Source organism: Rhinolophus sinicus, linkage group LG10, assembly GCF_036562045.2.
Source record: "Rhinolophus sinicus isolate RSC01 linkage group LG10, ASM3656204v1, whole genome shotgun sequence".
In the NCBI taxonomy this organism is placed as follows: Eukaryota; Metazoa; Chordata; class Mammalia; order Chiroptera; family Rhinolophidae; genus Rhinolophus; species Rhinolophus sinicus.
Window position 1 is genome coordinate 80,084,282 of NC_133759.1, and position 12,248 is coordinate 80,096,529.

Genomic DNA, 12,248 nt, shown 5'->3' on the forward strand with positions numbered 1-12,248 from the left:
CAATTTCAAAACAGTATGTACTTAGATTTACAACAGAGAAACAGTTTCTATTCGATATTAAAAGACTGAGAGACAGAAATCATTCTTTTAGTAGCCAAATAAAATTCTGAATAGAAATTATAACCACATATAATTCCAATACGATTGTATAGGCTATAATTTAAATGAATATAGTGCCCGCTGAGAGCTTTGAGAAATTTATTTTTCTTACTAACTTTCTTCTTTTTAGTTTACATATTCCTTGAAACAATCTGACAACTAGGAACAATAATCTTCACTTTATTCTGTACTTAACAACTAATAACTATAATACACTGTTTGCTGATGTTAAATGTCACAAAAGAATCTGTAAGAAAGGAGGGTCTGTGGAAGAACTTGCTGGTCCCTGAGCCTTTGGGTGCGCCCTCTGGTGGTAAGATTGGTTCTGCCCAAGTTCAGGGCAAGCTCCAAGAGAAAGTCCGGATGTTAGGTAGCCTGGACAAATTTCCAGATTGTTTCATCAGGGCTGGAAGGGCTCTTCCATATCATCTTCTCCAGGTACCCTACTTTACAACTGAGAGGAAACTCAGGCTTATAGGAGAAGGGAGTTAATGACAGATGAAAAGCTAGAGCCCACATCTGATGGGATGATAAACTGTCCCAGTTTTCCCCAAAGGTGGGACTTTCAGTGTTAAAATTGGGTAAGTCCAGGGAAAAATGGGATGAGTTGGTTACTCTTCCTCTTGGTCCTGGCTGTCCACTGTTTTTTAAAAATACGTATTTGAGGAAGTAGCATCATTCCCTGCTGGTCCCAAGCTCAGGAAGAACCTTTGTCTGTTTCCTCGAACTTCCCTTTCGACTTCTACACAGAATTTTTAAGACCGTAACCTCCTGCTTTTTGCCCATTTCTCTTTATCCCCTCTCCGTTGTTTTCTCTGGGACAGCTGAGTTTGCAGGGCAAACAGGGTTATAGTCATTTCGCAATTAAGAGGGAATGATTTTTATCTCTAGAAAACCAAGACTTCCAATTTCCACTACCAAATGGTCAAAATGATGTCCAGAGATTGAAGCAGTACTGCTCACATCACATGGAAGGTAAGAGCGGGCCTCTGAGGAGGAAGACAGCTCCCGAAAAGGTGTGATTTCAGAGCCAGAAAAGTCTGTCACTATCCTCTATACCAAATACCTCTTCTTCCTACTGACTCAAGCCAATAATTCCATCATCAGTTTCATTCCTGCAGCTGAAGCCAAACAAAGGCTTTACTCTTCTAAAATGCAAATTCCCCTTGCAAAGGTTATAAATCAGCTGTCAATCTCTCCACACGAATGACTTTCTCAAGAAACTCCGACCACTTTCCTGCCTTTCCAATACATTCATCCTAGTCTGTGTGTTCACAGTTCAGGCTCACATGCTCATGCAGTTGTTAGAGACCCTTCGACAGCCTGCATTTCCTCTGCATACACTCCCTTCCATATCCCCTGCAGGCTGGGGACATCTCTCTATCCAGCCCCCATCATAGGGCCACATGAGAGCGACATCCCACAGGATAAAGTCTACACTCCTCTGCTTACTTGGGGAGACCTGGCTGATTTGCTAAAGGGTAAGCTCTGGAGGCTGGGGCCTTGGTCTGTTGGTTCACTGATATGTTCCCAGCACCTACCCTGCTGCCAGGTACACAGAGCTGTTCAAAAAATATATGTGTTGATCAACAAACTGACGCAACTCTTTCTACACACATTTATCACCTAAGACTTCCTGGCTGGAACCCTCCATTCACAAACTTGAACAACTCCCTGACCTGCTCATGCATTCAATGGTCAGAATTGCCTGTTGAACCTTGGTTCTTGCACTTTTTACTCTGGGAACTCCCTGACTGCATGTCCATCCTCCGTCTACCTGTCTCCAAGTCCTGTTTCTGCCGTGAGCCTTCCTGAGAACACCAGCCTGCCATGACTGCCCTTTTGCCACACAGCTACAGCGTCATCACTCGGCTGGCCCTCACTCCCCCCTCAGCTTACGTTGTCCTGGGACTCCGCACTTCCTGGGGCTGCAGCCTGACTCTATTCATCTCCCTTTCTTTGCTGGTGTCGCTTCACTGAGAATCTGTCTTTGGACCTCTGCGCCTTTCTCTCAATTCCCTCCTCGGATGCCTCATACAATCTCACAGCTTCAACTATTTCTTCTCTGCAAAAGACTCCCAAATTTAGATCTTCAATAATATGTCCTTTCTCCCCAACTTCTGAGCCAAGTTTCCAATGACCAACTAAACATTCCCACTGGGCTCTTCTACCATCACCTTTCTCACCAAATGAAGCCCTGACTTCTCAGGCGATACCATCACCCTTCTCCCCAGTCACACAGGCTGGAAAATGCTGAGACTGAGGTGCGCATTGGGGATGAGGGAGAAAGGTAAATTAAGTACCAACAAATCATCAGTTCTTTTTGAGAGAGAGATCTCAATCTTTCTGGCCCTTCCCCCAATTCATTGTCCACACAGCAGCCAGAATGATCTTTTTAAAATGTGAGTCAGGTTCCCCTTACTCCTCAGACATATACTTAAAACCCTACAATGACTTCCCATTGCACCTAGAATAAAGGGGCCATGTGATCTGGCTCTGTTGCTCCCCTCACCTTTCTCAGCTCTCTCCTGGACCCCATCTAGATCTCAGAGCATTTGCCCTTGGGGTTCCTCTGCTAAGGAGCCTGCTCCCCCTAGTCTTTGCATAGCTGATGCCTTGTCTTTAAATACCTGCTTTACTTTAAACTTAATGCCTAAGTATTTTGAGAAATATCAGAAGGGCTACTTATTATCTTCTATATACAAGGTTATAGTTGAGTTTGTACCTGAAGTGACCTGTGTCCACCCTTCTATCCAGTTCTTGTTTGTCCTTCAAAGCCCAGCCAATATCTCCTCCTGCCTGAGGCCAAGTCCAGACATGAATCCCATGGAACTTAGGGTCAGAGCCATCATTCAGTACTTGTCAGACCCTCTCCTACTTCAGTATTGTCAAGTTTAAAAACGTTTCATGTATATTGTTATATTTTCCAGATATAAATTTCTTCTGAGAGCAAGGATCATTCTTTGTATCTTGAATAGCAGCAATCCTACTATACCTAACATATTTCTTCAACACTTTAAGATAATTACTTAGGAGTGGCTGGATGGCTCAGCTGGTTAGAGCACAAGCTCTTAACAAGGTCGCTGGTTCAATCCCCACATGGACCAGTGAACGGCATCCTCCACAACTAGATTGAAAACAACAGCTTGAGCTTGGAGCTGAGTCGCTGGTGGGCGACCGGTTTGCTCAGTGGTTAGAGCGCAGTGCTCACCAACTTGACTTGGAGCTGAGCTGCGCCCCCCACAACTAGATTGAAAAACTACGACTTGACACCCTGGAAAAACACACTCTTCCCCAATAAAATTAAAATAATAATAATAATTTTTAACCTAATGGATATATTAAATTGTAATAATTTTAAATGAGTAATAATTCACATTTGAAAATCAAAATAATATAAAAAGAAGTCTCGCTTCCATTTTGTCCACATCTACCCATATCCTACCTACCTTATCTCTGAGCCTATAGAAAACCACTTTTATTAGTTTCTCATGTATTATTCCTGTTTCTTTATGCTAATACGAACAAATATTAACATATATTTTTCTTACTCCCTTCTTTTTTTACATTTAGTTGTTATGTCTCCTTTTTTTCTTTTAATTTATTGGGGTGACAATTGTTAGTAAAAATTACATAGATTTCAGGTGTACAATTCTGTATTACATCATCTATAAATCCCATTGTGTGTTCACCACCCAGAGTCAGTTCTCCTTCCATCACCATATATTTGATCTTACTCCCTGTCTTGATACAAAAGGGGCACACTCTTCACACTGCTCTGCACCTCACTTCCTCACTTAGCAGTATGTCCTGGTGATCTCTCCATAACAGTACATAGAGAGGGATAGTCCTGACTACTGTTCTAGGGCCTCAGAGTATACCATTGTGTGGATAGTTTATTTTATCCATTCTGTTGCTGGGTTGTTTCTGTCTCTTGCTATTATAAATAGTGCCCCAATGAAGAATCTTGTACATGTGTCATTTCGTACTTGTGAAGTTGTATCTGCAGATAGCTTCCCAAAAGTGGTATTCTGGAGCAAATGGTAAATGCATCTATAATTTTCAAAAATACCTCCAGATTTCCCTTGTCAGAGGTTATGGCATTTTTGCATTCCTTTTAGCAATGGGAATGAGTCTGACTATTTCTCCACAGGCATACTAACATGGCATGTTATCAAACTTTTGGTGTTTTGCTAGTCTGATAGGTGGGAAATGGTACCTCAGGGTAGTTCCTATTTATATTCCTCTTTTTGTGACTGAACTTGAACATCTTTTCATATGTTGAAGTGTCTTTTTTTTTTTTTTTTTTTTGACCTTGAATGGTCTATCCATGGCCTTTGTCAATTTTTCTATTGAGTTGTGGTCTTTTCTCAGTTTCTATACTATATTAGGTAGATTAGCCTTTATCTGTAATATGAATTGCAAATCTTTCCCCTCAATTTTTCATTTGTCTTTTGATTTTACTTATGGTATAATCAATTATTTTTTATGAATATATAAATTACCATAGCTCAATTACCATAAAAGAAACCAGAAGAGTTTTTAAAGATCAATTTTAAAGAGAATATCAAGTTCAGAGAGTTTTATTGGTAAGTTCCATCAAACTTCCATGAAACAAATAATTTCTATATTATTATATTTTTAATTGTGGTTTAAAAAAACATACATAACATCAAGAGAATGCAAAGACAAGCCACAGACTGGAAGAAAATATTTGCGAAGGACGTATCTGATCCAAAATATAAAAAGAACTCCTAAAACTCAACAGTGAGAAAAACCAGGCATCTACGGAGTCCTGGAAGCTGAAAGAAGCAATGGTTACAAGGAGAGCAGACCACCCATATCAAATACTGCTGTAGGATCAGATAAAGTGTGGACTGAGAACTCACCCTGGATCTGACAATGTGGAGATCTGAAGTAGTTGCAATGGAATGGATGAGAGTGAAGGACTAACTGAACTACGTTTAAGAGAGAAGGGAAAGAGAGAAATTAGAGACAGTACGTAGGGAGAACTGTTTCAAAGAGTTTTGCTATAAAGAGAAGAAGAAAAATGGAGTGGTAGTGGAGAGAGTAGTAGGATCAAGAGATGATTTTTTTTTAATGGGGGAAAGCTATTTTTATATGCTGATAGAAAGGATCCAATAGAGACGGGAGAAGTCAGGGATGGGACCTGATATTGACCTAGACTGACTACTCTAGATAGAACTAGATAGAAGCACCCTTCATCCATTGCCTCAGAAGAGAGGTTCTAGCGCATAGATACAGCTAAGTGGATGGAAGTGGTGATGGAAGCTCATGCAAGTCCTCTTCTGATTGTTTCTATTTTCTCAGTAAAATAGAAAGTAAATCGATTGAGAACGAGAATAAGAGAGGAGGAATTAGAGATCTGAGGAAAGAGAAGCTATGAAAGAGTCATCTAGAGAGTGGGAGAGTAAGTGTACTAAGGAAACAAAGTAGGAATGCTGGGCAGTATTAAGAGGCCACTTTAGGTTAGTGGTTATGATTGTAAAGTGAAACCAAACAGCATGACTATGTGTTTCTCTCCAGCCACGTTGTTATGCAATTATAGGAATGGAGTAAGCAAAGAATTGGATGTGATCAAGGTTTTATAAAAAGAAATAATATAAAGGTTGGAAGATGAAGTTAAGGAATCCTCCTAGATAATAGAACAACAAATTTTTTTTTAAGATGGAAAACAGGAAAGAAGAGATAAAATGAGAGGATCAGTCCAGGAGGTTCAATACCCACATACGTACACACGCAACAACTGTAGAAAAAAAGAACATAGAAAATGAAGGGAAAGAAAGTATCAGAAATAATACAAGAACGTTCACCAGGACAAAAAGACATGTTTACAGATTGGAAGAATCCATGAGTACTAAATATAAGAAATGAAAAAGTTCTACACCAAGTCACATCATTGTGAAATTTCAGTATGCTGGGAATAAAGAAAAGTTTCTAAAAGCTTCCAAAGGGGTGGGAGTAGGGAGAGAAGAACAGGTTATCTATAAAAGACTAACATTCAAAATGGTATAAGACTTCTCAACAGCAACATTGGGAACTAGAAGACATTGGAACAATGACCTCAACATTCTGTAGGAAAATTATTTCCAGCCTACAATTCTATTCCCTACCAAAATAGTAATTTTTTAAAAAAATTTTAATATCAATCAAATGAAAGTAGAATAACAATTTTCAGACACGCAAGGTCTCAAAAATGTTGCCTTCTATACACCCTTTCTCAGGAAGCTACTGAAATATCTATGTTGTCCACCAAAATGAGGGCGTAAAGAGAAATAGAAAGACATAGGGTTTAAGAAACAGGATGTGCAACAAAGTGGAGAAGCAAAGCAAACCCCCATCCCGATGATGAAAGAAGATACTAAGATGACAGCTGTGCAGTGTGTAGAGAAATAACTAGGGCAGATTGGAGCAGGTCTGAGCACTAAATGTCTTGAGAGGTATTTTAGATAAGTGGCAGAGTTTGGGGTTGAAGTGGTGATAATTACATAGAAAATTAAGCAAACAACAGAAGAAAACTATTCATTCCACAGAAAACAAAAAGACTTGTAGGGAAAGAAAAGTAAGCCTGGTTTATATTATAAATATGATTTACATGATTATAATGTAAACACTGAATACTGACCTAAGTAAAATTACTATTTAACTATATTGGGAGATGGGAGGATAAGAAAAATGCATTTGCATTTGGTGGGTGAGGAGAAAAAAGAAAGGCAATTCCTCATCTTCATGGTGGGATGTCAATAGTTACCTAAATACCTAAAATTGACAAATGAATAAATAGGATTCAAATAGGTTTTTCAGAAATACGGAGGTAATACTAATAGCATCGGATAAAAAATTGAAAGTTGTTGCCTCTTAAGAGGAAAATGGAGATAACAGTTAAAGAGGACTGTTGCTTTTCTTATCAAACCTTATAGAACTATGAACACTTACAGAACTAAGAGAATGCTTAATTTTGATTTAACATAAAAATTAAGAGAAAACAAGGTAGATTGATATGTAGTGTCATAGAAAGGGGCCCATGATATAAAAGTTTAAAAATCAAGTTGAGGAATAACAGCACAATTCTATTTTTAAATTATACTATAAGCATTTGTATATGCAGAGAAAAAATCCACACTAAACTGTTCATAATGGTTACCTACAAGAGAGTGGGATGCGGAAGACTCTCATTTTTTACATTATGTATTTCCATTTTATTTATTTTTTTTATTTTTATTTTTTGTAACAAGCATGAATTACTAGCACACTTTTTTTAAGCTCATTTGTTCACGTGTGCACATCAAATATTTGTTGTTTGGTTGATAACTTTTTCAATTATCCACAAGCACACTGCAAGTTTTTCAAGGACAAAGATCATTTTAGGAGCTTTACTGTGTACCCACCATAGTGCCAACCCTGAGCGGGCTACCCATTAGGCAGGTGCTCAATAAAGGCTGAAATTGCAGTACTGAATCCCCCAACAAAAAGCCTGCCGTACCATTCACTGCCACCAGATGGCAGGTCCCTATCATAAGTCTTCTTCTATGGAATTGCCTCATTATTGTCGCTGGCCCTCCAGCCTTCCCACAGAGTACTTTATCTCACTGCAACTTTATAACTTATTGTTATAAGCAGTTTTATACTTTTCTCTCTCAGAACAGACTAAGAGCTCTGTTCTGAGGATAATTCATCTTAGACCCATAAGTGCTGGGTACTGGCCTGAACTCAGTAGGTAAATATTTTTAGAATGAACAAATGGATGTGTGGCTGAATATTTCTCTGAAAACTAATAAAATCCCACAATTATCTCCATACTTTCTTCCCCAATGATCAATCAAGAATCATTAATTGGGAACTTCTGGGCCCTATCCAGTGTTCAGAGATGGGAATTTAGAATGGAAAGAATTAAAAAATATAATAAAGGGGTTTTAGCTCACTGAAATCTCTCCTTGGAGGAGCGCCTCCAACTCCAAACCTTCTTAGGCTGATGGTGAAGATGTAGCTTCTGCCATCAGGGCACCTCAGTCTAATGGGAGAAATATGCTGCTATCCTTGGAGAGAGCCCGCATGGTTGGGACTGACAAGTCCTAGCCCGAGGAAGCTTCCAGATTGATGAAGGAAACACACCTTCAAACATGAAACAGATCTAGTCATGGCTTGCAGACTATCCCCTCTAATGTATCACAGCCCTCACAAGCCCATGTGTTCAACTGACCACCAACTGCTCCCATTTTCCACTCTGGGGGGCCTCCTCCCTTCCTCCCTATACCAGGAACCCTGGATCTGAAAAAGAAAACTAAAGTATCCCCCTCTTCTTTCCCTGGGCATATTGTTGAGGAACTTTGCAAGTCACTGAGGCTAAATTGGGGGCCAAAGGGAGGGTCAGGAGCTCAAGCAGCTGTGGCATTTGGACTGGGAGTCAAGTATCCCCAGGGGGTGGGAAGAGACAAGCTTCCAGGGAGGAGGGGTGGAGACCAGAGATTGAAAATCCCTGAGTTATGCTCAGTGTCACAGTTCCAAAGAATATGCATGGAGGCTTATTCTCCCCCTTCCCACTCCCACCCCCCCTTATCTAATTAGCAGGGGAGTGTAAAAAGTCAGAAATCCTATCTCTTCTGGCATTCTCCAGCCACCTCCACCCTCCCACTCCACTCCCACCCCTACCCCCACCAACTTACTCTACAGTCTAGCAGCCCTTGTAGGCTCAGAGCCCTGGAAAGAGCCTGGAAAAGAAATGTGGAGAAACCAAGGCCTTGGGGAGTTCAGTGAGAGTGCACATTTGGAAACAAGCCTCGGCCTGCCATGCACACCATCACCCTCACACAGTGACCAACCATCCCAGTTTGCCCAAGACTCTCCCGATTTAAGCCCCTAGAGTACACCCCACAGGAAAGCCCTCGGTCCTTGGCCCAAACTCACTGTGTAACCCTGAGTAAGCCCCCTCTCTCTGGACCGCAGGTACCTCCTCATAAAATGGGACCATCTAGCTCAGACCCCTTAGGCCATTCTATGAAGAGCCTCTAGATTTCCTGAAGCTGGGCACAGCAAGGGTGACGCTGGCTTACTCCTCATTAATTAAAGTCCTTAGTGCTTCCATAGGCTCCCGGGAATCTCAACATCCTGGAACATTAATGGTGGAAGGGGACTTTGGGATTATCTGGTCCTTCCTCCTTTCTAGCTCTGTTTCTAGAAATACATGCATTTATTCACTGTATTCCACTTACCACTTTCTGTCCTACATTACATTACGGTTAGACACATACCTTATCTTCTACTTACTAGATTCTAATCTCCTTGAGGGCAGGTAACAAGACCTATGACTCACAAGTATTAAAGACTTATACGTGATTGGAACAGATATTTTATGTTAAATTCCACAAAGAGATCTTCTGCACTTTATCTCCCAGTGGCCCAGAGGGAGGACACAGGGCTCCAATGGTGTGCTGGGAGGTAGCTCCCGGCTCAGAGATCTGATTGCTAAATTTTCAGGAATTTTGCAAACTGATTGTTAAACACAGCCATCATTAAAAATTAAATTATATAAACTTACAACTAAATTATAATAAAAACAAAGATAACAAGTACTCAAATTTCATCACTTCCTAATTATTTTACTACATTTTACCATTATCTATACTCTTAAGGTTATTTACATCTATTATATCTACGTGATAGAAATACTGTATAATGAGGGGCCCACCCAGTGGCTCAGTTCCAGAGGCTCAGGTGGCTGGAGCGCCACACTCCTAACGCCGAGGTTACAGGTTCGATTCCCACATGGGCCAGTGAGCTGCACCCTCTACAGCTAAGATTGTGAACAACAGCTCTCCCTGGAGCTGCCATGAGCTCCCATGGGTTAACGTGTGCCGCCATGAGCGGCCAGCTGGCGAGAGCTGCTGTGAGCGACTGACGACTGGCAACCGACTGCCTCAGCAGGGGGTGGGGGGGCACAAGGCTCCTAATACCAGCGTGGGCCAGGGAGCTGTGTCCTACACAACTAGACTGAGAAACAACGGCTTGAACTGGAGTGGAGGGGGGAGGTGGAAAAGGGGGGGGGGAAGAAATACTGTATAATGATGCGCGACTGTTCATCTCTTCCCAAGTCCACACTGGTTGTTTGAAATTGGTTATGGTGAGAGTATTTACACCACGAAAATCAGCAAACACTGCCAGCCATGGCTTCTGTTACACGAAAGGTGGTTGTCAAACATCTACCAGTACATCACTGGTTCAGAGACACTATTCTGTCTGTCTTATCACAGTCCCACCCTATCTCCACTGTCATCTTCTGCTCTAATCTTCAATTCCAGATTTCCATGCCAGGAAGAGAGAAACCAAGGGTTGGATCATCACTTAAAAACTAACACGATAACAGAGCTGGGGGTAAGGAAATGGATGCACAGGTTGGCTGTAAACGATGTATAAACTCCAGTGTGGAGTGCCTGTCTCCGGCTCTTCTCTCACAATGAACGACTTTCGTGACGTCCAGCACAGAGGTCTTGTGGAGACAGAGCCCCAGAGGACTCTGAAGAAAGCATTGGTCGTCCTCCAGGTATCCAACTTACAGGTCTATCCTGATGGCCAACTGAAGGATTCAGAGATAAGATGATTCCCATGCTGACAGACATTACTTCCCCATTTCTAGCCTACACTCACCTCTGGGATTAATAAATTCTGCAAATCTGAAAATTAGGATTACAGCATGCAAGAGAGCTGGGGAAATCTTCAGAGGTCATTCAATGTTCCACATTGTCCCGACTCCCTCATTTTACAGATGAAGAAACTGAGTCCATGCAGTAGTTTATAGCTTGCCCAAGGCCACACAGATTAGGGGCCAAAGTCCTAATGAGAGCTCCCAATACCTGGCACACGGGCCTTTCCTCAACATCTTAAATTCCTTTTAAAGAAATATGATCTTTAGAGAATCTGAGCAGGAGCAAGTACAAAGCTTGCACACAAAAAGCACACTAACTTCCCATCTGCTTCCTAGAAAAACAAAGGAACATTTTCATAGAGTACCCACTGAATGCCAAGTGCTATGGGGAACACAGAAGAATAAGACCCAGTCGCTCAAACACAGGAAGTGAATTTGAAGTCATTCCTAAAACTCTTTCAAGGGAAGGGACTACCTTGGGGTTTATGCTAACCCTTTTCTGATCCCACAGTGAGTGATATGGAAATCAACCCTGCCGTCTTAGGAAGTAAAAGTTAAACATTAAATTCTGATTGGGAATCCTAGGGAACAGAAAAAAGCCACTGACGCAAACTCAGTGGGCTTTTCCCAAGTGACTCAAGTCTTAGACACCTCTTTTCCCCAAGGAGAGAAGCCCACAAGCAAGCAGAGGAAGAGATCACTGGAATGAAGACATTAGTCCATTAAAGACATTTTGCATTTGTGACACTTGCGCCCATCTCACTAGAAAAACGAAAAAGGAAAAAAAAGACATACAGAATAAGAGCCCAAATTTCTTACTATTAGTTCAACATATCTAAAATTACTCCATCAAATTGCCATAAAAATTTCTAAACACTTTCATTTCCATACTTATCTTCCCACAGAACGATAACAGTTTGCAGACCAACACCAATCCTGACCCGGCCTTTGAGTGTATTGCCCTAAAAAGGCCTGGGGACTGCTTTGCCCCAGAACTCCTTTGGTGGGGAGATGTCTGAGACCTTTTTCTCATCCAAGTCAGGTTTGGGGTGCTGAGAAGTGATCTGGATATCCATGGTCACAGGGTAATGAGTGAGGACTGTGGCTTCCTGTTTGTACTTGCCTCAGAATCTCTCCAGTCTGCCTTCCCCAGCTCTAGGAAAGAGCTTCACCAACCAGGGAAGATCTCCACCCCTTCACTGTAGTCTCCAATCCTACCTAATGGTGCCTGGGGTCCCTACTAGGGATCACAAGTTCATTCATTTGTTCGTTCCTTCATTCATTCATTCATTCATTCATTCATCTTCTTAGGCACTAAGAATAAAAACTAAATCTAAAAGACTGTTTCCTGCCTAAAAAGCTGGTGTCCTTGCAACAAAGTGGTATCTCAAAGAAAGCCATCAGTCTTTTCAAATATAGCCCTGGGTGGTCCAAAGGTACAAGCAGCTATCAAACTGGAGATCTAACCCTCAAACACAAAATGATAAAC